Here is a 27,471-nt window from a genome sequence, read left to right on the forward strand (position 1 = left end):
TTATCAATCGTGTGCTGTTAACTTACCACGAAAGGTATTTAAAAAATGGGTTTTGATTTGGTTGTGCATGTTTGTGATGTTTTATTGTGTACGTGTTCACATGTGTGCCCATGTATGTGCCGGCTCACTTTGTTTGTGCAGGTGGAGGCCAGACGACAGCGGCCAGTGCCTTCCTCGACTGTTCTCTGGTTTGCATCTATGAGATTGGATTAAGCTTTCAGTGAACCCAAATCTCACGGATTCCGCTGGACTGCTTGGCCACCTAATCCATACAACTTTTTGCAAAGCTGTCAGGGACCCAGACTGAGGTCCCCCTTTACCTGCTGATTCATCTCACCAGCCCACTCCAATTTGATTAGGAAGGGCACCTCCCCGTGCCTCAGGCATCAGCTGCTCTGCTCGGCTATGGTGGGCTCTCTGCTTCACAGGGCACTGGCAGCTGGGCTATGGGAGACCTAACCTTCCCTTTTCTGTCAATTCATTTCTTTTTCTTTACAATCAAAGGAATGAGAGCCTCTTTTCTGTTATGCTTTTCCAAGTCTCAAGATGGCTTGCAACGTTTCAAAAGAAAGGAGTACAGATTAAAGATTAGCTAAAGTGTGGAGAAATGGCTACATTTCATGGAGACAAGAAGTCAAATTTGTAGGGAATTCGTGCAAGTCTTCAAAGACTGTAATTTGAAGAGGCAGAATATTCAAAGTCACGCCACCAAATCCACTATCTGTCAAGGATGGCCGTAAGAACACAACAGTGTCACTGGGGGTATGTCTTCTCGAAGGTCTTTGTTTGTTATGTCTTATGTTAGAGATCAGATGGATTCTATTGAAAAACCTAGTTGCAAAGCAATTACAGAATCTATCAACAGAAGCTTGGGGAGTCGAACTGCACATTTTAAACTGTCCGCATTGGGTGATGGGTAAGAGTGCTAATCTGAAAATATGGCCCAGCCTGACACGTTTATTAGACATGCTGATGCTAAATGTCATTTCTTTTAAGGAACAGCTCCATTGAGACATGAAAAGTTGGAGCTAAATCAAAAGCTAGATGTGAAATCTTAAAAGCCATGTTAAAGTAATTTTCTTCATCCACTGTCAGTACACCTGTTATTTAGCATTATCAATGGTACCCTGCTAATGATTAGTGTATTAATTACTTTGGGTTGATGAGGGAGGCAGCAAAATACCCTGACCAAAAGCAACCTGAAGGGGCAAAGGTTTTACCTGGCTTACAATTCAAAGATATATTCTATCCTTAAGGGAAGTCAGGGCAAAACCCAAACAGGAACTTGAAGACAGGAACTACAGCAGAGACCATGGAGACATTCTGCTTCCTGGCTTGCTTTTGGTTTAGCTCAGCCTGCTTTCTTATACAGCAGGGGATCATGTACCCACACTGGACCAGGTCCCACTACGTCAATTACTAATCAAGAAAATGCCGCACATATATGTCCACAGACCAATCCGGTGGAGGTGATGCTTTTCAGTTCCAGCTCCCTCTTCTCAGGTATGTCAAGTTGATAAGCAAGAATAGGCATCGCAGAGGTAAAGGCTGGGGATTTGTGAGATTAAAAATGATGCAACTGGTGTGTCTGACTCACATTCGATCAAGTACTGCTATGTAGTATGTCAAGAAAATTTATTCACAAAAGCATTGAATATGGTAACGTCATGCACATCAGCACTAAGGCTGTGAACATCACAGGGACCAGGGGATTAAATCATCACCCACTCTAGGGAGTGCTGAGAAGTGTGGATGCTAACTATGGCGACATCATTTATTTTTTCAGAGGTAAGATGGCCAAACTGAGACCAAATGTGGAAATAAAATTAGGTGAAGATATTTTATGATTGCAAAATGGTCATTTGACTTGCTACCAAGTTCTTTATGGTCTCTCTCTCTCTCTCTCTCTCTCTCTCTCTCTCTCTCTCTCTCTCTCTCTCACACACACACACACACACACACACACACACACACACACACACACAAATGCATGCCAGAACTTGACGAGGAAAACTGACCTATAGATTACTATTGTCAATAAATTTAACTCATCATTTAAGTGAGTTAAATATGTACCTTCAGGAGGAAAACCAGCTTATCCATTCAATGTTTCAAATCATGACAGCTCACCAAAACAAAGCTGAAACAGGGCAAGTTCAAATGAAATGGACAGTGGATACTATCTAACCCCACATTTTCCTTTGCTATAGTATGAAAACAGACCCCATTATTTTTTCTGCCAGACTCCTACCACCATGGGTCCTCTGGCTGCTTCCAGGAAGGGCCTGCTCCAGCACGTGCTGCCCTCCAGATATAACAGAAGCTCCACCTGGCTAAAGTTGATGTCGGAAGAAACAGATACACAGACTGGCCAAGAAAGGGACTCTCCCAAATAAGTGTGGTCCTGAGGGACTCACATGGTGCACCGCAGCTTGTTTAGTGACTAGCAATAAAACCTTGGATTCTTTAAGTCAAAGGCCTTGCCCCATATCTCCCTGGGGATCTCTACCATTTGATTTAAAACTCAGTAGCTGTCTGCAAGTACCTTCAGGGGAACAGAGAAGAGAAGGATGCTAAATTCCATCTGATTCTGACAGTGCAACGAATTCACAGACTGGCTTCTCATTGTAAAACTAAGCAGACCCTCCTGCCCAGTTGGAAATGTGAGCTGTTCACAGACTATTCTAGTCGCATATATTCTCTTACATGTGCGAGTAATAGAATCACTTTAAATTATGTAAAGGCTCATAGGCTCTTGGTCTTTGATACTATTTTGTCTCTTAAGTCCTGTAATATTTTCATTTAATTTTTTTGAGATTTCATTTATTCATTTTAATTTCATGTATTTGGATGTTTATGTATATGGATGTCATACATGCAGGCCTTTTCCTGCAGGGGCTGGAAGACAGCATAGAATCTGCTGTTGCTGGAGTTACATATCATTGTAATCTTCCATGTGGGTACTAGGAATCAAATTAATATGTTTAAATATATGAACATATAAATTATATACAATAGCTACACACACACACATAGATATGCAAAGATCTCAGGATTTTTAGGGAAAAATTTTTGGTGTACTTTTGAATCTATTATTAAAGGTTTATTTTATTTTTATTTACATGTCTCTGCATGTATGTAAACATGCAGGAGGGAATGAAGGAAGCCAGAAGAGAGTATCAGGTCCCCTAGATCTGGAGTTACAGGCAGTTTTGAAGTTCCAAAGATGGATGCTAGGAACCCGGTCCTCTCTAAGAGCAGTAAGCACTTTTAAGTACTGAGCCATCCCTTCAGCCCCTGGACTCCATTTTCAGTTGGCATGAATGTTACCTGCCAGTCTTCAGACAGAAAGCATAGAGCTGCAGCCTGGCTTTAACTTCAACAAAATTTTGATTATGACTCTTTTGTAGACTATGCTAAGTTCTGTCTTCCAGAGACCAACATCCCTTGCTTCACAGTCATGCCTTATCCAGGCCATCACCTTTGGGAAGCACCTACATTTGTGAGTACCTATTTTTAAGAACAAAGTACACTAAAAACGAGAACCAAAGTTTCAGATGCCATTATATACAAACTATGTCATTTTTGCTCATAAACATTGATATGTGGCCCGGGATAATATTTCCTTATCCAATGTAACCCAGAGGAGTCAAAGATTGGACACCCTGCTATAAAACATGTCATTATTATAAACATGGTAAGGGTCAATCAGTTCTCAAGGTCCCCATGCGTTTATTCTTCTCTAGGGGACTAGTCTGTCTTCGTTTGCCTGGGACACTGAAACTGTTGGATTCTCTTAGATCGTTCAGCCCTAGTCAAACTAACATGGTATGTCACCTGACTGCACCCCAAACACCCACCTGCCATGCTTCGCCTTTGACTTGATCTGTCTGCAAAGTCGCCATGCTGCTGCCTGAAACAATAGCCTCCACAAAGCTGTCTGTGCATCTGCAAGCAGAGCCTGCTCTTGTGCCTGTACTGCTGTGGCACTTTCCACATAAAGAACAGTAGCGTAAGTGGCGGTGCTGCTCAAACACATGGCTGCGCAGTACACTCTACAAGCCTGGAAGACTGTGTTCATCACTTCTGTATGTTTGAATCTGTAGTCCCCAATGTTGGGATTCTGTAAACCCCACCCCACAGTTACCTGGCAACAGCCAAGTATATACTCCACCCCAGTTACCTGACGCTACAAAAGGGGCTGCTTACTCTCCTCTCTCTCTTGTCCCCAGGCCTCGCCACACCTTAATGGAGCATATTCCTCCTACTCTCTTCATCCTTTTTCTAATATTGGTGCACCGTGAGAGGAGGTTAGATTTCTTCATGACCAGACATCTCTTTTCTTTCATTGGTGCTGTGACTCACTCAGACATCTCTTTTCTTTCACCCAAGTAAAGAAATATTTGCTGATTATATGTTGAATAAAGAATGAAGAAAGTTGGATAAAGACTTCCTTTACTTCTAAACGTAAAAAATAAAAAAACAAATAAAAAATCACTTCAATCTGCTTGGACATGACAGAAAATTCAGGAGTATTGTATCACCCCATAGACAAAACAAGTCTGTTTGGCTAGTGGGGGGCTTTCCATACAAAATATTTCTTCTACTGCTAATATGCTATGTAAATTTTCTACCTTAAAAAAAAATCTGTTCTTTAGCTTAAAATAAATGCCTTTGACTGCACAAGACTGACCCAGAATCTTGTATAAAATTGTATTGTGCTCTTTATCTAAGTGACTGACCTAAGAAATCGCTGCAATTGCTAATATAGAGACATTGCTCAAATGGCCCAAAATGCCTGGCAGGCTGTGTCTTTAGATGACAAACACTGTATTGTTAGGATCAGAATAACCCTTGGGGCATTATTCTCTTTAGAAGTGGGTTGTTCCCAAATGAACTCAAGCAGAAATTCTGTTATTATTGGGCTTTGTGGAGGCCAGTGTCCAGCGTCTCCCCCACCAATCCAAACTGGTGACCACATGTTCTTATTCTTTGCAGGACTCGGATGACCTTCTGCTGGTTTCACACAGACCTGGGGACAAAATGATGATCTCCCTGAACTGGAACTTAAATAGTTCTGTAAAAATGGCCTTTTCTTCTGGGAGCCAGGAGAGGCAGCATGGCGGAAACTGAGCCAGGCACATCAAGGAAGAGTGACAGAGGCCCAGAGTTGCATCCTTGTTGGAAGATAGCCTTCCATGCATGAATACGAACTTAGGCTCAGTTCACCACCCTACGCAGACCAATACAACAGACAACAGAGCAGCGAAGAGCACAAGAGACCTGCTATAGATCTTTAGAAATATCAGCAATGGAAAGAACAGTGCAGTCTGGGAGAAGTTTCAAAGATCAGAAGGAAAATGGTTTCATTGTGGAGAAAGAAGGTAAAAAGATAAAGACAAATGTCCAGAATCAGGAGACAACACAATGTTCCTGAACTTAGAGGGGGTGGGGGTGGGGTAAGGCAAAAAAGTGATGTAGACTTATCCTTAAAATTGTGTAGCTTGATATGAGGGAAGGTGACTAGTCTTACTGCAGCTTGATATGCCATGGTCAATTGGCATCCACAGGAGGCCCTTTTCTGAAGAGAAATGGAGGAGTGGAGGGGAGGGACAGGGAAAAGAGGGGGATGAGGAGACTCTTTTTGGTATCTTATTCATTTACAAAGGTCAACAAATTGATATGGTATATATTTTTAATCATTTTCTAGTTCTAATAAAAACTGTAAAAAGCAAAAGCTGTTAAAAGCAAGCTCCTTATAAAAAGTGTCATACTATACAGTGATTTGTGAACTTCTGACTTTTGTACTATTTCCTGAGATTATTTAGAAACTATTAAAATATTGCTCTTTTAAAGAAAAAAATTGGTGTAACTTGAGATTTAGGTTGTTTTTTTGTTTTGTTTTGTTTTGTTTTTTAATATTTCTGCCCTTTGCTCTCTCTGACTTTTTAACCAAAGACCATCATATGAAAACGTTTGAGACTCGATTGGTGTTGAACATGAAATGTAACTGAAAGTGAACAAGAGCTGTTTCATGGATTTGAATGAGAAATCAAAATCATTCAGGAAATTCATAGCTAGAGCAATAAGATCAAAGGGTGGGGGAAATGTCAAAGCTCACCTTGTTTGGAGGCCTGTGGTGCCAAGGAGTGGGAAACTTAAGTAAAGAAAAGGGTATGGGCGGATCTCCAAGTCAGCCACAGGGAGATTTCAATGGATATGAGCCATATATACCTAGCCTTAGCCAGGTGGTAGAAAGTCCCAGAGGAATTACAGATCTCTATTCCTTATGTGTTTATAACTTGTCTGGCCACAAAGTGAGAGCCAGAAGAGCCAAATTTTCTCTGTGGTGTTGTATTGGTTTGAATGAAAATGGCCCCCATAGGCTCATATATTTGAATGTTTGGTACCCAATTGGTGGAACTGTTTGGGAAGTATTAGAAGACATGATGTTGGAGGAGGTGTGCTACTGAGGGTGTGCTTTGAGGTTTTAGAAACCCACACCATTCCCAGTTAACCCTCTGCCTTATGCTTTGGATCAGATGTAAACTCTCAGCTTCTACTCTAGTACCATGCCCCTTACTTGCTGTCATGCTCCCTGTGACAATGGTCATCCACTCTAGCTGAAAGTCCCAATAAATTCTTTCATCTATAAGTTGCTTTGGGCATAGTGTCTCTTTACATCAATAGAAAAGTTACTAAGACAGAAGCTGGTGCCAGGAGTAAATTGTTGCTATGTATGACAGGCCTGAACATGCTATGTATGTTGCTTGTTTGTTTATTGTTTTTAAAGGAATATGGAAAATATTTTGGGCTAGGAAAACAGTTGAATGCTGTAAGCAGGTCATAACAGGCCAGTCTAGCAAGAGCCTGGAAGTCAGTGGTGCTGAGAACAATGTGCACTATGGAGGACCAGCTCAAGAGGTTTCAGAGGCAAGCAATATTAGGAACTGGATTAGAGACTATTTTTGTGATATTTTGGCAGAGTGTGTGGCTACTTTTTACCTCCTGTCCTAAGAATGTGTCTGAGTCTAAACTGAAGAGTTTTGGACAAATCTTGTTAGTAGAAGAGATTCCAAGATAGCTGACTGTTGACTCTGTTACACTGCTGTTAGTGGCCACTCTTATACAGATCTACAGTAAAAAAAAAAACTGTGTGGGACAAGAGGAAATACAAAGAGGACAGTTTGGGGAGAAAAAGAGGACCAGGAAATTTAATGTTGGAGCCATGGTTTGTGCTGAAAGAGATTAAGAAAAACAGAATGAAGAGGGAGGTGCCCTCATGTGAGGCCTCACCCCTATCTTGCAGCTTGTGAATAAAATGCCTGAAGAGTTAAAAAACTGTTTCTTCCTAAAAGAAAGCAAGAAAAGAAAACTGTCTGCAAACGTAACCAGAGGAGAGGGTGAGGTTCCACCCCAAGCAGGCAACAGAACTTGGCAGCATCAGCCAGGGTTCTGGTTTTAGGGTCATGAAATATCCAGGTTGTAGAATCTTCCTCCAAATTTAAAGAAAGCTGCTGAGGCCAGGCATGTAGAGTCCCTGCATGGAGGCCTGGAGAGGCTATTGTACAAAGATATCAAAGTGAAGCCTGGATTGCATTGGACCCATTGAAGGTGTCAGAACAGTTGGATGTCTGCCAGAAAGAGCAGTATACAAAGATGGAACCAGCCCAAGAGAGAAAAGTGATTGTCAGCCAATGATTTTGGAGGTCTGGAGCTGTATAAGTCCTTTGATATCAGGCATGGAATTACAGAATTTGGAGTTTGCCCTGCTGGGGTATGATCTTTCTTTGGTCCAATATTTCCTCACTATGCCCCCTATTCCTCCCTTTTGAAATGGTAATGTATACTCTGTGCCATAGTATGTTAGAAATATGTACTTTGCTTTTTTGTTTTATAGGATATTGCCATTAAAATGCTTTGAGTCTCAGAAGAGACCCTAGACTTTGGACTTTTAAACGGTCTCCAGACAAAAGGATTTGAAGTTGAACTAAATGCATTTTGCATTATGATATGGCCCACAATCCTATAGGAGTCAGGAGTGGAATGTGATGGTTTGAATGATAATGGGTCCCATAGGTTCATTTATTTGAATGTTTGGTCTCCAGCAACAATGCTTGGCAGAAGTGTTTGGAAATTGTTAGGAAGTATGGCCTTGTTGGAGGAGGTGTGTCCCTGGGGGCGAGTTCTGAGATTTCAAAAGCTCATGACATTCAGTTAGCCCCCTGCCTCATGCTTATGTAAGCTCTTAGCTCCTGCTCCAGTCTCATGCCTACCTGTCTACTGCCATGCTTTCTGCCATGATGGTCAAGGACTTGCCTTCTGGAACTGGAAGTCCCAATAAACTCTTTCATCTGTAAGTGACACTTTAGTCATGGTGTCTCTTTACCACAGTAGAACAGTAAGAAAGACAGATATAGATTTCCAGATGCTCTGTAAGTTACTTCTCTGTGATAGGAACAACTCCTCTACTTTAGAGAGCCTTAGGTAGCTACACACGCAAGGATGGCCATTGACACCATATGCAGTTTCATAAGCTGTCAACAAACAAGACTAGAACATCTAGCATGGAGTCCAATGATGGCAGGTGTACGTGTCAGTTCCTTTCTTGTGAAGACGAAAGTTGCCTTTGGAAAGATGGTGGACCATCTTCTAGTGCATTGCCCATGGGGGCCACCATCCTCTCTGGTGTCTTTTGGTTAATCTGACTCCCTGACTAGAGCCAGAGCCTGCCTGCTGTATAGTGACTTTAATAGATTAGCTGCCCAGTAGCCAGCATGCTAGTACTGGATCCTAAATGCCATTTCAGATTTCTGCTGGGCACCCTTCAAGGTTGGTCCCTATCCCCTGCCGATTAGTCAGGATTCTCTGGAATTATAGAATTTATGGAATGTCTCTATATAATAAGGGTATTTATTGTAATGACTTAGTCTGTAGTCCAACTAAACCAACAGCTGTGACTAGGAAGTCCAAAAGTCTAGTAGTTTTTCAGTCCATGAGTTGTTTTACCTTGTCTTCTGTATAAGCTGGAATCCTGAAGAAGTAGGTCCTAACAGATGTGCTGGCAAGTAGTTGTAATTTGGCAAAGAATAGTAAGTCTTTCTTCTTCCAATGACCTTATGTAGACCTCCATCAGATGGTGTGGTCCAGATTAAAAATGTGTACCACCATTCCTGGATTTGAAACTTGTTTTGTTCCAGACTGGTCTTAAACCAAGAGATCTGCTTGCCTCAATCTCCTGAGATTAAAGGAATACACTACCTACACTTTTCATGGACAGTATGCCTCAAGATTTCCATGTCAAGATCTGGGTCAGAAGCCTGTGTCTTCTAGCCTCAAGATCTGGATCACAGGTGTACCCTCCATTTCTGGATTATAGTTCATTCCACATGTAGTCAAGTTGACCACTAGGAATAGCCATCACATCCTGTGCCCTTAATGGGGGCATCTCTCCTCTATTTATCTCTTCTTTTTATATTTAATTCATGCTCCCCCACATACACACAAGCGGGCACTGGGCTTATGTTTCCAGAAGGGACTCTGCCTTTGAATAGTTTGTCCCATGTTCTGCCTGAATGGCTCCCACAATTACTCATCCAAATGCCTTCTCTTTATACAAGTGACCCCCTTCCAAACCTTTGGATTCTATTGAACCCTGGGGCAGAGCAGGTGTTGCCATTTTGTGTTCCTAGTTGTACTGCATGCAAGTACCTGTCCTCGTAAGGCAGCAAGTGGTGTGAGCTCCTTTGTCCTCTCAAACTAACAGCAAGCCTTCAAGGACAGGGTTTGTGTCCTGCTCATGACTTCCCCCAGAACAGAAAGTGACCTATATAGGGTATTTACAAAAACATGGACTTTTCAAAAAACATTTAATTTGAAATCATGATAGACCCAATGAAAAGTGGCCCTCCCTACTTTGCATCTTACAGAAACCTAATGAAGTTATTGAAACCAGAATCTTATTGAAATAATCTCTTTGCTGATCTGTAGGCCTTGTTTCAGACTCACCATTTTCCCACTAATTTCTTTTGCTTTTCTTGTGTAGGATCCCATAGTGCATTTAGTTGCCATGTTTCCTTCTCCAGTCTGGGAGATTTGCTTTTCTTTATCTTTTTTGACTTTGACATTTCTGATGAGTGGCCTGTTATTTAGAACACTACGGTCATGATTTATTTTTAAAGCCAGAATTATTCAGTTAGTGATGTTATGTCCTTCTTGGTACACTGTATAGTATGTGTGTGGTAAGGGAGCCACATAATGCCACTGTAGCTGAACTTTGGTCATAGTTACATGCTTGGCTAAGCTGCTCTCTAACAGGTATCTCTGCAATAAAGTTCTTAATGTTTTATGAACAATTAGTTAACAACATGTAGAAAGATCATTAAAGGGGTTGTAGGTATGGGTTCTGTATCTGATATTGTATTTAATAATTAATTATAATGAAAATATTTAATAATAACTTGCTTACAGTTTTAGCAGTTTCGTCCATTATTATGATGGTGCGAAGCATGGAAGTGTGCAGGCAGATATGTTGCTGGAGTAGGACTGAGAGTTCTACATCTGGATCCACAGGCAGCAGAAGGAAACTGTGTGCTACATGAGGACTAGCTTGAGCATTATGAGACCTCAAAACCTGCCCCACAGTGACATACTTCCTCCAACAAGGCCACTCCTCCTAATAGTGACACTCCCCAAGGGCCCAAGCATTCAACCTCATGAGTCTATGGGGACTGTTCCTTTTCAAACCACCACAAAAGAGTTCACAAATTAAACCAGATTTTTATGTCATAATATTCCAGGGGTTCTGTAAGAAAGGTTAGAAAGAGCTTAACACAAAGACAGATTTAAATAAGATTATATTTTGTCTGTACTTTAATGAGTCCAGTACACAGAAATGAAGAAAAAAAATGTTGCCAATACTCTCCTGGGCTCAAGAGTGCCTTCCATATAGTTGCACAGGACTCCTCTTTTAGATGGGCTTCACATTTATTTTCATACTTTGTTATGAACATTTTGAAGTTCTTACTGTTTTTAAATAGCAGGTTTTATATTTTCACCTTCCGTTGGACTTTGGGTATGATGTAGTCATGTCTGCTTACTAAAGAAGGACTTTGCTATGTTCTATGTGACTCTCAGAGGTGAAATAAGACTAATGAGCAGAGCATATGAAGAGACAGATTTAATTCTACATTGAAAAAAGTTTTTAAGCTCATGGCTGCTCCAGTTGGAGCAGACAGCATAAGCAGAGAGCCTTCCATCACCAGGGTCCTTATGGCAGAGATGGATCAGCTGTTGTTCAGGAATGTTTAAGATTTAAGGGACTCCAACAATCTGTGGGAACCCTGAGGTTACCTGATTCTTTGACAATTTTTTTTCAAGATGTCCTCATTTCGAATTTGGGCAGGGAATGCACTCACTGGCTTTACAGCAGGTAAGAGCACTTCCAAGTCCAGGCTGTCACATGTCTATGGCCAAAAAAATTTTTTTTCTGACTCTCTTGAGTTTCCATTCCAAATCCTGAGCTGTTGTTTTCCTCGATGAGAACATTATTGCCATTACTCACACTATTATTTTGATCATTGCAAGTTGGATCTTATTATGTCTGGCACATTGTGACTTCTAATTTCTAAGAAAAAAGCTTTTAAAAGTCCCCCAAATTGTCTTGGGCTTAAAGCCACTTTCATTAATCATCATTTTGACAGTGATACATAAACAGATCTGACAAACGCTGATTAAATTTAATAGTAGAAATCAATGTGTGAATCTGGGGATGTATCTTCATTGGTCAAGTGTTTGTTTAGCTTGCTCCGTACCTTGCTTCAATGTCTAATATCATGAAATCCAGGCAAGATGATTCACATGGTTAGTCCTAGAACTCAAGAGCTACGTAGAGGTAGGAGGATCAGAAGTTCAAGGCCATCCTCAATTACACAGTGAGTCTGAAGACAGCTTGGGATACATGAGACTCTGTCTCAAATTAAAATAATACCCATGTGACTTTTGCTCCTTGTCATCATTCTTATCATCATTCATATTTATTAGTCAGGGAGATGGATGAAGAAGAAAAAGATGTCAACCTATTTTCTAGATTTTTCCACATATAACCTCTTAGGATGAAACTTTATCTCATCTGTTCCACTTTTATGGTATTAGACTTTGAAGCACAGGGGTAGAAGCACCATACAAAGGATCCACCAAGAATGACAAACTCAGAAAGACAAGATCAGAAAGGACTAGGAAGGAGCTTGATCATACTTGGTGAACCCAGTTCACTGCAGACTTGTTCCTCCCACTTACCAAGAGATGTTGAGCTTCTTTCGTGCAGCGCATTGGTCTTGACCCTGATAGCACTGGTACTCTGTACAATGGAGTCTATGTGTTCCCACACCCTAAGATTGGGGCCCTAATTATAGCTAGCAGTTAAGCTGTCTGGAAGAAATTTCCAACTCAATGACTCCTTTATCAGGCTCTGGCTGCCAATGGGGTCAACTTAGGCGTCAATTCTGACCTGCTTAGGGCCCCTGTCATGTACTGGTCCCCATATTAACTAGATTCTTTGTGACAAGAAAGGCCAGATGGCCACCTGGGTGCCCCCAGCTAGGCCCTCTCTTTAACTACATTGCTCAGACTGGGAGGAGCCAAAAGAGACCTTCACACCCAAACAATGGAGTTTGGCCAAGTAATGCCCTCTCTTTGCAGCAATCATTTGGTAACTTTTGTGCACAGAGATTATATAGGGTTGTCAGAGTCTCAGTTTGAAAATGAATACTTAACTGAACAGGGATGTATATGGGTACAGGGCATGTTGGGCAGGGTTTGAATCTTCAATTTAGACCTGTATCCAGAAATTATAGGATCAATGAGCTTTATCACTGGAAAAGAACTCTGTACAGATCAGCACAAGAAGGGGCATGAGTTTTGGTTTTTTTGTTTTTTTTTTTTTTGTTTTTTTCTTTTGTTGAATCTGTTTTTTTTGAATTTCAAATGACTAATATTTTAGAGGACAGTCTATAAGAATTACAATGATCTGAGGCCATCCATGTCATTGTATATTGTTCTACAGTTGGTTCCTATAATTGTTTTTGTCTTTCATGTGACCTCATAAAATTTCTCAAGAGTGGGAGTTATTCCTTCTCCATCCCCTGTGAGTCAAACAAAGAAAGTTCTTCAAAGTAGTAGCTGAGTATTATATGCTCTTGGCTCATTATTCTATGTTTTAATGTGGGCACCTTTCTGTATTTCTGTGTCTCCCCAGGTACATTATAAACACTACATGCAAATTAAACTAGAATCACCAAATCTGATTGGTAGTCATTAAGACTTCATTTCACAGATAAGATTCTGAGAAGCAGAGTCACCCCTTATAAGAATGTTTAACTATTACATGTCTTGACCCACTTATTGTTCTTCCCCCAGTACCAAGTCCCCTCCTTTTTGTAACCTATTAGGAGGTAAATGTTAAAGTTCACACACACACACACACACACACACACACACACACACACACACACAAAGACACTGGAACACATGGTGTAGATCAATCATTAAAAGCTACATCATTGTTATTACCAGCACCTAAAGTAGGTGGATCGATTCAACTTTACAATTTTATGAATAGCCTTTTAATAAACAAAAAGCTGGTCTATATTATGCCACGCATATATGGTTTAACTTCTATAAGAGGAGCTGTGTACGTGCATGGCTTTGTACTTTGCTTTTTCAATCAGCTGTAATTTTCAGAGTTATTTCTATATGGGTACATGTAGAGAAACTGCTTCTTAAGGGTGCTTATGGTAGGATAAATCATAATTTATTTAACCAGTTCCCTACTGATAGACAATTAATTTGATTCCTAATTCATTGTAGGATGAATGTATTTTTACTACTTCCCTTTTGAGAATCTTAAGTTGCTCGCTTGTCATTAGATCATTATTTTAGAACCACATCGAGTGATTCTAACAATAAAATACCTTACTTTAAAAAAAAGAAGTACACATCATGAGAGCAGGAGAGCCGGCCCTGCCCCTCACTGGTTGTAGCACTCAGGAGAGCAGGCCCTGCACCATGCCTGGGTAGCACAGTGGAGCTGGCTCTGGTGGTGAAGGCATAGGTGACCCATCCCTGAGAGTTTAAGAGTGGGAGAGCTGGAACAGACCCTTACTGGCTCTAGCATTCCCCATTCTGCCTCCTGACAATGGTAGCACTCAGTGGCCAAGTGAGAGCATTGCAGGAGAACTCACCACAGTGGTGCACATAAGGGAGAGTCAGCAGTCTGACCCAGACCCAGATCCTGGGCTTTGAGCTGACCCACCACAAAGTCTACATTATCTGCAAACTGTTGGGGTGTGTGAAAAGGCCAGCCCTGATGACTCAAAGCTGCAGGATCTCCATGACACAGGGCAACAACAGTATAACCAGAGGAGTCCGCATGAGGATTAAATACTGATGGGGTTACAGAAACCAGAGACTTTGAACAGACCAATGACTCACTGCAATGAAAATGTGTAAGTGAAGATGTGTGGACAGAAGGGTATACTGTGGAACACACTGTGACATAACAAACTGTTTTCTATGCTTTGTCTTGTTCTGTTTATTTTTGTTTGCATGTTTTTTTATTTGGAGGGAGGAGGTTGGAAGGGTGGAAAGCAGCTATGAGGGCATGGGGAGGTGAAATGAAAGTCGCATAATGTAAAACTCACAAAGAGCCAATACAAAGCTTTTTAATTGCAAGTATTCTTTTTGTGAGTGTGCTCAGGCACCTGCTGCTCTAACATTCATGTGTTAATGCACACATGTGGAGCTCAGAGGACAACTTGTAAGAGTAGATTCTCTCCTTTTAACTCTGTGGAGGAGGGGGATTGAACTCAGGGCATCAGGCTTGGCTATAAGGACTTCTACCTACTAAACCATCTCACTGGCCCCAAATCTTATTTTCACCAGTGATAAAGTTCAGACAAGTATGGATGTCTTAAGTGTTAGTGACAAAATGTGAACCAGAACTTGGTCTTCCTGGGACTTCCATTAGTCATTCTCCCACACCAGGAGCACTAATGGGAGCACTAATGGGCACTGAGCACTCTTGCTCAGCCACTCTAACAGTTCTCACACCTACACAAGGTCTTTGTTGAAATAACTGATGCAACACAAGATTCTGATCATGATTTATATTTTACTAGTCCCAGATTCACCAAGTTAAACATCCCATTTTAGGAGAAGAACCAGCATGCCTTGCGTAGAAATGTAATTCAATAAAAACTTAATCCTCTCATAAAACTGAATATTCTCTGGCTCCCAAGTGAACCCCAAAACTTATTAGATTTCTTCTGCAGATGATATTAAATGGTTATTTTACCTACCTAACCCCATTATGCTTTTAAAATACATTATTATTTAAATGTTTACATTTATTTTATCATGAAAATATACAAAACAGGAGGAATAGAGTTTCTGTGAAAGCAGGGGTTAGGGGAGAGGCCTGCTTCATGGGGGAATTTTAGGCTGCTTGTTTAGAAATTAAGAACAAAAGCAGATCAGGGGTAATGCATGCTTAGCTCCAAGAGCCTTCTGAGCAATCAGTGCCTGTGAATTGCTGCATGAGGAGTTCATCATGGCGGGGGGAACTAGGATCCAGGCTTCTAGGGGAAGTTCTAAAAGCTAGAGTAATTTTCATAACAATTTTTTTTCAGATGAACAGCTGTTTTGTGGTTTTAAATAAACAATAGAATTGTTTCTTTGAAGAATAATAAATCTTAATTTTATTTTCTGTTTGCCCTCAACAGTGACTATAATAATTATGTGATGGTTGATATTGTGTGCCAATCTGACTAGGTGAAGTGGGTGTCCATTTAAGAGGTAAAGCTTTATTTCTAGATGAATCTGGGAGGGTTTCCCAGCGATGATCACATCTGAAATAGAAGACTGAGCCAAGAAAGCCTGCCCCAACCCATGTGGATAGGCAGCATCCAGTCTGGTGAGAGCTGGGTTGGAACACAAGGTAGAGTAAAGTCTAATTTCTTTTCTGTCCTCTGCTCTTTTCTGTTTTCTGGTAGATCCACCTTCTTCCCTGGGACATCAGGGCTCAAGAATTTTTTTTCTTGCCTTTGGCTTTCGGATTTGGATTCTAGGATTGTGTACCAGTGTGCCCTGCATCTAACTAAGCATCTCATGCCTTGGTACTTAGACTGAACCGTAGCACCAGCTTCTCTGTCTCTTCTGCTTATAAATGGCCAATCATGGGCTTTCCCAGTTTCCACAATATGTGACTTCAATTCTCACAATGAATGCCCCCTAGAATATCTACAGGCATCTATATCTTCTCTTTATTTTGGAGTGCCCCGTCCAGTATGAGCAGCTTCTATGCACTGAGGACATGATCTGCAAGTCTTGTTCTCCATACTTTGTAGGACCATTGCTACATACCTTATGACAAGCTAATAGGAGAGAGAAATGTTTAAGAAATTCAATCACCCTCTAGATGATCTAACCATTATCTGATCACAGGATATGCATAACTTACAGGCTGTTTGGAGATGAGTTATCATCAACTCTGCACTACTAGTCTTATAACAAGCACTGAGAACTATCCTTTGCACATTGGCTCAACCCTACAGCGACCCAGACCCATTTTGTTCTTTTATATCTTTAGCCCTTAAAAGGGGGATTAGAGTGTAACTTGGAAGAAGATGAGCCAAGTTTTAGATCATTTGATACCCATTGATTACCCCTTCTAGATGGTCAGTGGGAACAGCACCTTGAACCAAGAGCTTCTTGTACTCAAAGGGTGTGGAATGTTGACCCAATACTTTAGTTCACAGCACCAGGGAAGGGTAGTGCTCAGGAGCCATGGCTGATCAGCTTTTGGATCCCAAGGCTACCTTAACTTGGTGGTCCTCCATGGCCTCAAGACATACCAAGCTTCTACCTGGTCATGTTCTCACTGAGACAAAACAAGTTAAATCTAACTTGGAAAGTGTTGTAGGGAATACTTTTTCTGACCTTTTGATTCTGTTTCCCAGTGGTTTCTAGCTATACTGGCTCCCTTAAACCAAGTGAGAGTTAAGATTAATTTTTTCATTCATTTTTATTAAAATGATTTTAATTAAAATATTTTTATTTTAATTGGAATTAAAAACCAGGGATTCCACTTTAAATCTGTATTTGCCTATGCTAATCTTCAAGCTTCAAGGAAAATAATTACTTAGAGCAAATACCATACATGTTATTAGCCATAGTCACCTATCTACTGTAGTTGCTCTGTGGCCTTCTTTAGGATAGCCCTCGGCACTGGGAAAGAAGAATTCCTATATAAGAGGATAGTTAAGCCACACTCTTTTGGTTAATAATTATTCCCTAAAGTCAGGACTACCAGCACACATCTATAGCCCCAGCACTCAGGAAGCCAAGGCCGGAAGATCACAGGCTTTAGTGTAGTCTTGACTACATGGGTAGATCCTGTCTCCAAGCATCCCCTAACTCATTTGGACAGTGGTTCTAAATCTTTCTAATGCTGTGACACTTTAATACAATTATCATGTTGTGGTCACCCCCAATTATAAAATTATTTTCATTGGTACTTCATAACTGTAATTTTGTTACTGTTATGAATCATAGTGTAGATATCTAGTATGCAGAATATCTGATATGTGGCCCCTATAAAAGGGTCGTTCTACCTCTAGAGAGATAAGGGCCCACAAGTGGAAAGCTGCTGAATTCGGAGGTTTCTACATCTTTCTGATGCTTTTCTATTAAAGCAGACAACCCTCCCTGTTCTCCCTCTGTAAGTAATATGTTCTGGCTGAAAGGTTCTCTCTTTCTAGGCATTTATTCAACTTTGCCTTTAAATATATGTTTACATTGTACAAGGGAAACAATCTTTTATTGATTTAAGCATCCATTCAAACTCTTCATCTAGTGTCTTGCACTCAGAGATATGACTGCCTAGGAACTTAAACTTAGTAAAAGTTTAGTTTCTCTGTAGCTTTCTTGCTTCTAAGGAAGGAATTGCAAAGTTCTTCTACAAAGATTCTGTAGTAAATATTTGGGGCTTGTGAGCCACATAAATTCTGTAAAAACTTCTCCTACCCTGTAATGTGATAATCACATAGACAGTACATAGATAAACATGAGTGTGTCCCAATAAAAATCTAATTAACAACACTGGAAACCGTATCAACCCATGTTCTAGATTTGAGAAGGGGAAAGAGGATTATTTATAACCAGCCACAAATGACCTTGAATGCTCTCTAGGTAAAATACTATGCTAAACATCACATGGAATTATCTCTTTCAATCTCTAAAACTTATAGGCTGGGGACATCCATTGCATTTGTATAAGCAAAGAACAAAACTAGGGCTTTAAAGAGGTGGGACTTTTTTCCACTTTCAACTAGTAAATAGTGGAGCTAGATATTCAGATATTACCAAAGTCTCTCTCTCTCTCTCTCTCTCTCTCTCTCTCTCTCTCTCTCTCTCTCTCTCTCTCTCTCTCTCACACACACACACACACACACACAGTTGGAAGTGTGTGGGACAACTTCTCTTACTATATTTAACACAATAGGAAACCTAAGTAAATTCAGAAAATTCAAATCCAATAGAATAACTGAACACACTTGAAATCTGCTTCATATATGTTGACTATGGGTCATTGAAATATTTAGATAAGCTGACATTTATCCCTTCTCTCTATATTACAGTGGGGACTTAAGGAGAAGGTAACTCTTGGGGATATAACCACCTAAGCTCAGACATGCTTACAAACTTTGGAGAAAATCTTTTTCTTCTTAGACTTGTACAGCCTGTCTTAGTTTGAGAAAACAGACCCACAGCTGGCATTGCTTAAAGAAGGCAACCAAAATTTATTTCCAATTGTCCACAACCACAAATGCCTCTGCCTTCCCAACCCCTATGATTCATGTTTTCACATAATTGTGTTCCTTTTATTATCATGATATAAGCAGTTTCTGGGGATTTCAAGTGATCTTACAAAAGTCTTCTCCCAAGATGTAAAGTCCCAGGTTCCCATAACTTTCCTAGGACATCTTAGCAAAGATGTTGACCAGTGAATTTTCCATTCAAGAAAGCATCTCAAACTCTTCAGAACCCAGGGTTGTTTTAATAATACAGTCCTAGGGCTGGGGAGACAGAAGATGACTAAGTTGCTGGTTGCTAAGCAAGCAAAAGAACATAAATTCAGATCCCCAGAACTCACATTTTATTTTTTAATTATTTTATTGGATAGTTTCTGTGTTTACATTTCAAATGTTATCCCCTTTTCCCCCTTTGATTCTCCCCTCCCCCTCCACTTGCTTCCATGAAGTTGCTCCCAATCACCCTCTCTGATTCAGTGCCTTGGCATTCCCCTACACTGAGAAAAGATGCCTTCATTGGACTAAAGGCCTCTTCTCCCATTGATGACAGACAATGATATCCTCTGCTACATATACAATTGGAGTCATGAGTCTCCCCATGTGTGCTCAATGGTTGGTGCTTTAGTCCATGGGAGTTGTGGAGGGTTTGGTTGTTGATAATGTTGTTCTTCCCATGAAGTTGCAAACCCTTTCAGGTCCTTCAGTCCTTTCTCTAGCTCCTTCATTGGGGTCCTCATGTTCAGCCCGATGTTTAGCTGCAAGCATCCTCAGTTGTATCTATATATCTCTGGCAGAGCCTCTGAGGAGGCATCCATATCTGGTTCCATCTTTTTGAGTTCCACAAAGTCTGTTTCTTGGGTATTCAGAGCTTTTTGGGACTAATATTCACTTAAAAGTGAGTGCATATACCATGTGTTTTCTTTTGTGACTGGGTGACCTCACTCAGGATGATAGTCTCTAGTTCCATCCATTTGCCTGGAAATTTTATAAAGTCATTGTTTCTAATAGCTGAGTAGTACTCCATTGTGTAAATGTACCACACTTTCTGTATCCATTCCTCAGCTGAAGGACATTTGGGCTCTTTCCAGCTTCTGGCTTTTATAAATAAGGCTGTTATGAACATGGTGGCACATGTGTCCTTGTAAAAATGTGGTACACTTAATGATTTGCGTGTCATCCTTGAGCAGGGGCCATGCTAATCTTCTCTGTATTATTCCAATTTTAGTATATGTGCTGCCAAAGTGAGCACAGAACTTACATTTTAAAAGCTGGGCATGGTAATCCTAGTGCTGGTGGATCAAGGCAGACTGGTGGATATCTGACACTCATTGGCCAACCAATAAAGACAAATCAATGAGCTTCAGGCTCAATGAGTAACCTCATCTCAAGAGTAAAGGTGGAAAGTAGTCAAGGAAAGATGGCAACCTCTGGCCTCCACATACACATGCATTCATGAGAATCCACATGTACAAACCCACAAACCTATACAAAACACGCACACACATGCACACGCGCACACACAGAGAAGAAAGATGGAAACACTCTAGTCCTCTCCTCATCTGAACAAGGGCTTTCTGTGTTCTAACAAAGCGGGTTAGAAAAGTAGAACGCATGTTAATGCTAAATAATTGTGGTTAAGAAATACACAACCAAATCAGGAAAAAGGAAAGGTCCCTTATTTCATGAAGTGCACAACTCCTAGGAGTTTATAGTTCTATCATTTCTAGAAATGTTCAATGGTGTCACCCATACAATTTCTCCTTGTTACCCACTCAATTTGCCTAAAACAAAATACCTTTTTAATGTCTTTCCCTTCCTGTGTATCTGTTTAATTATTATTACGGCTCATTTCCACTAAGTCCAAATGGAAGCCAGCCTATAGCAGTGGGATTTGGCGCTATTTCTTCCAAAGTCAACCCTTACGCAGCTGTTCATGCTGAGCCATCTCTAGCTAATAGCAGCTGCCCAGTGTGTATGTTATGTTAGAGATGTTCTCTTGTTGCAGAGCTCAGAGAGCTTGCTGTTCAGCCAAAAGAAATCCTCCCGGGGAAAGAGTCAGAGTGAACGTCACGAGCCTGCTTTGGGGGAACCTCCTTTAAATTGTATTGCCACAGAAGATAATGGAAACCAGTGTAATTTGTCAGCTAAGCCTGTAGTTTTGGGGGCTCCTGGCTCCCTGTTTCTTTAATATACAAGCAGTTACTCCCAAAAATCTGGAGAATGTACTAAGGAAATTTTTCTGACAAAAAAATTTTAAAATCTGTGAATGGCCAGTGATTAGAAAACCAAGGGAACAATTTAGATAATACAAGTAGCTCAAAGAACTTGAGGATTCATTTATTACTGTGTAGTTGAAATTCTTTTTAATTTAATGGAATTTGCCAAGGAAGAGGAGAGAAAGAGAACCACAAGAAGAAAGCAGATGAGATTTTGTTGTGCTCTGTTTGGTAGAACATCACTTCTAACTAGGAAGCTGTAGCAAAATCACCTTTGACCTTACACAATACACACTAGGTTCCTGGTTACCTCAAACACCACTTTAGCCAAGCCACACACTCTTGACCAACAGTAGAGCACTCCAATGTCCTGGCTTCACTACAGTCTCTCACAGGCAGACAAGAACTCCTCATAGCTAAAATCACTTGCAGTTTAGAAGTGTCAAAAGGGGAATTAAGGATGCTGCAGCTCTGCCTTTCTGTCCTCTATGTGATAAGTTCCTGGAGGTTAGTGATTTTGTATATATCTCAAAAATTTGGGCAAAACCAAGTTCTGGATGTCTACAGCAGTAGCAGCAATCCAATTATGCTATCCTGGCCTTCCAGTCTCCTGTTTCTCACTCTCTCTCTCTCATTGTTTTTTATTTCTGAAGCACAGACTCACCTCCCAATTAAGTTCTTAGATAAATTCCCCCATCTTAGCCTCTACTTTTGGGGCAATTTAAGCTAAGATAACTAGTGTTTCCATAACTGCCTTTTTCAGTACATACTTTGAAACCAGTTAGGGTAAAAATCATGTCTAGTTTGGGAACACTAGAATGTGTGTATTTAATGTTTCAAAAATTGGTTGATAATGGAATAATTGCCATTCTCAAGCTTCCTGCTCACTTACACTTATTCTACATAGGACATTGCTCCTGAGCATCATCGATAAGACTCATGAGAGAAACCCAGCCATTGTAAATACAGAAGATCATAGCCTTTGCCTTTCTTGTCTACCTTCCTTTCAGTATGTCAAGAATAAATAATGGCTGTAGGCTTTTGAAGGAGATGTGGGAGGCTTCATACACTTCTCTCTTCATAGAAACATCTAAAAGACAAACTGGTTAAAAGTAATGTTATATGAGCTATAGAAGGTAGAGGCTAGAGCAACTAAGAAAACTGCAAACTCCAAGTGGTAGGTAGTTTTGTGTTCATTTTGTTACTCTTCTCTTACCTTGGTTCTGACTTACATGGTTCATGACTATCTTGGTTAGGAGGGATTGGCACCTCCCTAGCTTTTTCCTTGAATTGGAGTGAACAGTACGATCTTTTTTTATACCTCTCTGGTAACTTGATCTAAGATTGACCCAAGGCAGTTGAGTTACAGCAAGGTGCTTGGGAGAGCTGGGAGAGACAGACACAGAAGCTTGGGACAAGGGGTACTGATGGGAACTTAACAATGGAACATCCAGAGTCCAAAAGAAAGCTATGGGTAAGAGTCTAGGGAAACAAAACATTTGTGAGCAGCTGTGTATTAAATGTAGTTGACTATCTAGATACAAACTCAGACAAAAGAAGACGTGAAAAATTCAAAGCTTTCTTCTCTGAACAAACTCTGACCAAATCTGGAAAAATCAGAACTCTGGCGAAAAGCTGATTCTTGCTCTAATTGTTAGCATGAACCTGGGAGACCAGAGTATAAACTGGTCTAGTTTAGTTTGAAGCAAACTAAAGTGTTGTGCAATATCCAACTTTATTTAGAGCATTAGACAATTTAAACTCTGGGGATTAAGAAGAGTCACCTGAGTAAAGTCCTCATGAGTTCAAGCTGTCTTCAATCACAAGAACAAACCACACATAGCAAAGACCTGCTTTTTCATTCAGGCTTATGAATAAGAACAACTGAAATAAACTTACTTCTTTCTGCTACACCTGGGAGAGACATGAAACCACGGTCCAAGAACGATTCCTTGTTTTTGACAGAACTGAGGACACTGGATGTTTATTTACTTGGAGTTTTCTCACACAATCGTAGTTTCCCTTGCACACTCCATTCTTAGATTGAGTTCTGACAAAGCCAATCTTCAAACACAAGAAAATGTACCATTTCCCCCAAATGCTGAATTTTATCGATGACTGAATTTAAGGTATGCATATGTGTATGTGCAAAAACACATAAATTCACACAAAGAAAACATATAAAAACAAACAAAAACAGAAAAGCAGGACAACATATAAGGAAGGAAAATAGGTGGCAAAAAGACATCCCTAAAAAAAACCACAAAATAGATTTTAAAGCCAGGTATAGTGGCTCAAGCTTACAATTTTTGCATTCAGGAGGCAGAGGCAGAAGAATCACACATACACACACACACACACACAAACACACACACACACATGCACACAAGTGCATGCACATTCACACACTAAAAAACAACCCCTTAAAGTCTTTGAAAAGCTAAAAAATAAAATAAAATAAAAACACCATGAGGGAAGAAGTCAAGCAAGACTATCAGTAAATGAAAACAAAATCTACAACTACCAAACTAAAAATTAACTAGCAGAACTTATCATGACACTTGAGCAGGCACAGAGTATCTATCATATATTGAAATACAGAAAATTATATACACTGGACATTATCAAAACAGAGGAGGAGAAAGGAAGAAGAGTGAGCTGAGCCTTAAAAACTTATGATACATCAGGAAGAAGACCAGTATATGCTACTTGAAAGAAGGGTGGGAGGAAAGGATCAGAGCTTACAAAACATAGCAACAACAAAACAATGGCTGAAAAGGTCTTAAATTTGAGAAAAGATAGACCTACAATTTTAAGAAGACTGAAAAGCTCCAAATAGGAGAAAACTGAAAAGATTTATGCTGCTAAATATTTTAGAGGAAACTCTTAAATTTTTAAGATCCAAGTGACTCATCATGTTCAAGAGACTTCACTTATATCAGATAAGTTGGAGGATAGAAGGCTGTGGGATAATATATCTACAGTGATTAAAAATTTAATTGTACAACAAAGCAATGAAATTAGTGAAGAATATTGTTTACTACTAATTAATTACTTTAGACATTTAAAATCTGCCTAAACTAAATAAACTGATTGACAAATAGAATTTAAAAATAAATGACTCATCTATATGCTACTTGCCAGAAACTCACAGAAGATGCAAGAGCGAGAGCAAAAAGGAGAGAGTGAGAGAGCAAGAGAAAGAGAGAGAGAGAGAGAGAGAGAGAGAGAGAGAGAGAGAGAGAGAGAAGGAGCAAGAGCATATGAGAGAGAGAGACAGAGAGAGAGACAGACAGAGAGAGAGAGAGACAGAGAGAGAGAGAGAGAGAGAGAGAGAGAGAGAGAGAGAGAGGGAGAGAGAGAGAGAGCAGGAGGGAGAGGGAGAGTGGGAGGAAGAGGGGGAGGGGAAGAGTTAAGGAGGGAGAGGGAGAGGGAAAACACAAAAGGATGCTATAAATTTTCTTACAAGAAGCAACTAAGAAAAAGAACTGATGGCTTCTCCTCCTTTTCCTTCTGCTCTTTCCTTCTCCTTTTTCCTTCCTTCCTCTCCTTCTTCCTTTGCCTCAGTTCTTCTAACACAAAATAGCTAAATGCCAAATGACACTAATGCTGTGGTAGGACCTGGAGGGTGGGGAGAGATGAGGGATAGGATTAGAAGGCCTGCTTCAGTGTTGGATTTGGCAGCAGTCTTTGGGGCTATGGTCTTAGTAAAGGCCATGGCTGTGGTTGAGGCTGCAGGGCTTGTGGAAGTAAAGTCAAAAACAAGAAGTGGATCTCTGATACCAGCCTGGGCCACCTGCTTAAGGACATCAAGTTCAAGCCCTTGAAGGAGATCTACCTTTTCTCCCTGCTCATTAAGGAACCCCAGATTATTGACATTTTCTTGGGCACACCCCTAAAGGATGGAATTCTAAAGTTGCCAGTGCAGAAGCAGAGTTGGACTGACCAATGGACCAGGTTCAAGGCTTTGTCTCTATTGGGGACTACAACTGTCATGCTGGTCTTCATGTTAAGTGCTTCAAGGAAGTAGCCACTACTCTATGAGGGGCCATCATCTTGGCCAAACTTTCCATCATTCCTGTGGGGAGAGGCTACTGGAGGAACAAGATTGGCAAGCCCCACAGTGCAAGGTGACAGACAAACTGTGGCTCTGTGTTGGTGTGTCTTGTCCCTGTCCCTGAAGGAAATGACATTGGCTCTGCTCCAAGAAGCCAATGATGGGCAACTTCGCCAAACCACCTTTGATGCCATTTTCAAGACCTACAGCTACTTGACACTTAACCTCTGCAAAGAGAATGTGTTCACCAATAATCCTTATCAGAAAATCATCTTGTGAAAAGCCATACCAGAATCTCTGTTCAAGGACCCAGGCTACAGCTGTGGCTAACACATGAGGGGTTTTATATAAGAAAAAAAAAGTGAATTAAATGTTAAGAAAAAAGAGTTGATGATGTCAACACTAAACAAAATATTCTTTAGGCCAAACTCTGTAGGAATGATGAAGGTTATCATAAATTGATTAGAGTCAATTCTTCAAGAAGATGTAATAAATAAAATCTCCAAATATAATAAGTCATTATTGACATATTTGAAAACAAAAACAAGCTCTACAATAGGCTAGATAATTCTATCACTGTATTTTAGCAATCAACAAAACAACCAAATAGATTGATTATGAAATAAGTCTGTTTTTCTTTCAGAGCTGAGGACCAAACCTTGCACTTGCTAGGCAAACACGTACCACTGAGCTAAATCCCTAACCACTAAAAGTCTTGAATAATAATTTAAATCAATTAAATATAGTATATATGTCATATATAGACATATATTTTAATTATTATATTCTTTATTACTGTTATGCCATTATTACCCTGGGTTCATGCAGCAGTGTAAACTGAGCTATATGTAACTGTAGAGGAAATGTCCCAGGTTTTATTGTGTGTATGTTATATGTTATGCATAGTTACGTATATGTGTTATAAATGTATTATATACACATATATACATTTAGATAATATGCCTGTATATATAAACAAACACCACCTGTTTATTATATTTACAATAACATGTATAATTCTAACAACAGATTTACAGTACCAGAAATATAATTCCACTTTGGAAATCCAATCAGAAAGCTGTTGGTACTCATTGCTACATCCTTTCTTGTGAGAAGGTTAACTGTTAATCAAATGAAGGATGAGGAGAGAGCTCAGTCGGTAAAGTGCTTCCCATGCAAGGACGATAACCTTTACTCCTGAACTCATTTAAAAAGCCAAGGACATGTCACATGTACATAATCCTGGTTCTGAGGATGCTGAGCACACGGTCCCTGAAGAACGACACCAAAGCTTGTCCTCTGGCTTTTCCATGCACATACTTACATGTATATACACATGTGCATACAAACTTGCTCACACTTGTACATACACACACATGTGAGCATGAGTTCTAAGAGAGAGAGAGAGAGAGAGAGAGAGAGAGAGAGAGAGAGAGAGAGAGAGAGAGAAAACTTGACCTCAATCTTTTATTGATTGCTGGCTATTTGGAGTTGGGTGGATCACATACTCGATCCATCCTTTGTCATACTGATCTGTAAAATAAGCTTCAATGGTCCTTACCTCATGTTTTGACATGATAATTTAACAATTCATACAAATCAATTAGAATAGTTGCTTGAATATCTGTTATCAGATGTTCAATAAGGGATGGCATTGGTGACTCATTTATCGTTCTGTACTATAGATCTGATAAAGTCATCCCATAATCAAAAGTAGAGGTTGCTTTTGTGTGTAAAATAAAGTATTAATTCCTTCAACATTAAGACTCTCTTTCTGGTCTGAATTTTCCCTCTGCTCTTTATATATACTCTATAGTGTCTGACCACACTGATCTGTCTGAGGCTCATACAATATGTTCTTTACATTGCTACAGCACAAATTCTGCTTAGGTTGTTTTCTTTGAAAATTTCACTCATCACCATCTATGCAGACCTACTCATCAGTTCAGGTCAAATGTTATTCCCTCAGCCCCAGAAAGCCCCCAGAGATTGTACTGTAATGGGTGACTTTGCCCCACCTGGACTCCTCTGTTCTGTCTCTTTTGTTTTTAGCAGCTATCATGGTATTTATCAGGATGGTAGCCGTAGGTACTAATCTTTTGTCTGCAAGCAATACTCAAAGACATCTTTTTAACACCGAACCTGAAGAGCTACACTGTCTAGCAGAGCTCTTCCATACTGTCCACAGAGCTATCATCCAGTGGGTGACTCTGTATGCTGAATCTACCTGAATTCACTTTTTATTTCCTAAATAGATTCCCTCTTTTTTTTTTTTTTTTTTTTTTTTGTTATTTTATTTATTTACATTTCAAATGCTGCCACCTTCTGG

The sequence above is a fragment of the Micromys minutus genome (assembly GCF_963924665.1).
Source record: "Micromys minutus genome assembly, chromosome: 16".
NCBI classification, from domain to species: domain Eukaryota; kingdom Metazoa; phylum Chordata; class Mammalia; order Rodentia; family Muridae; genus Micromys; species Micromys minutus.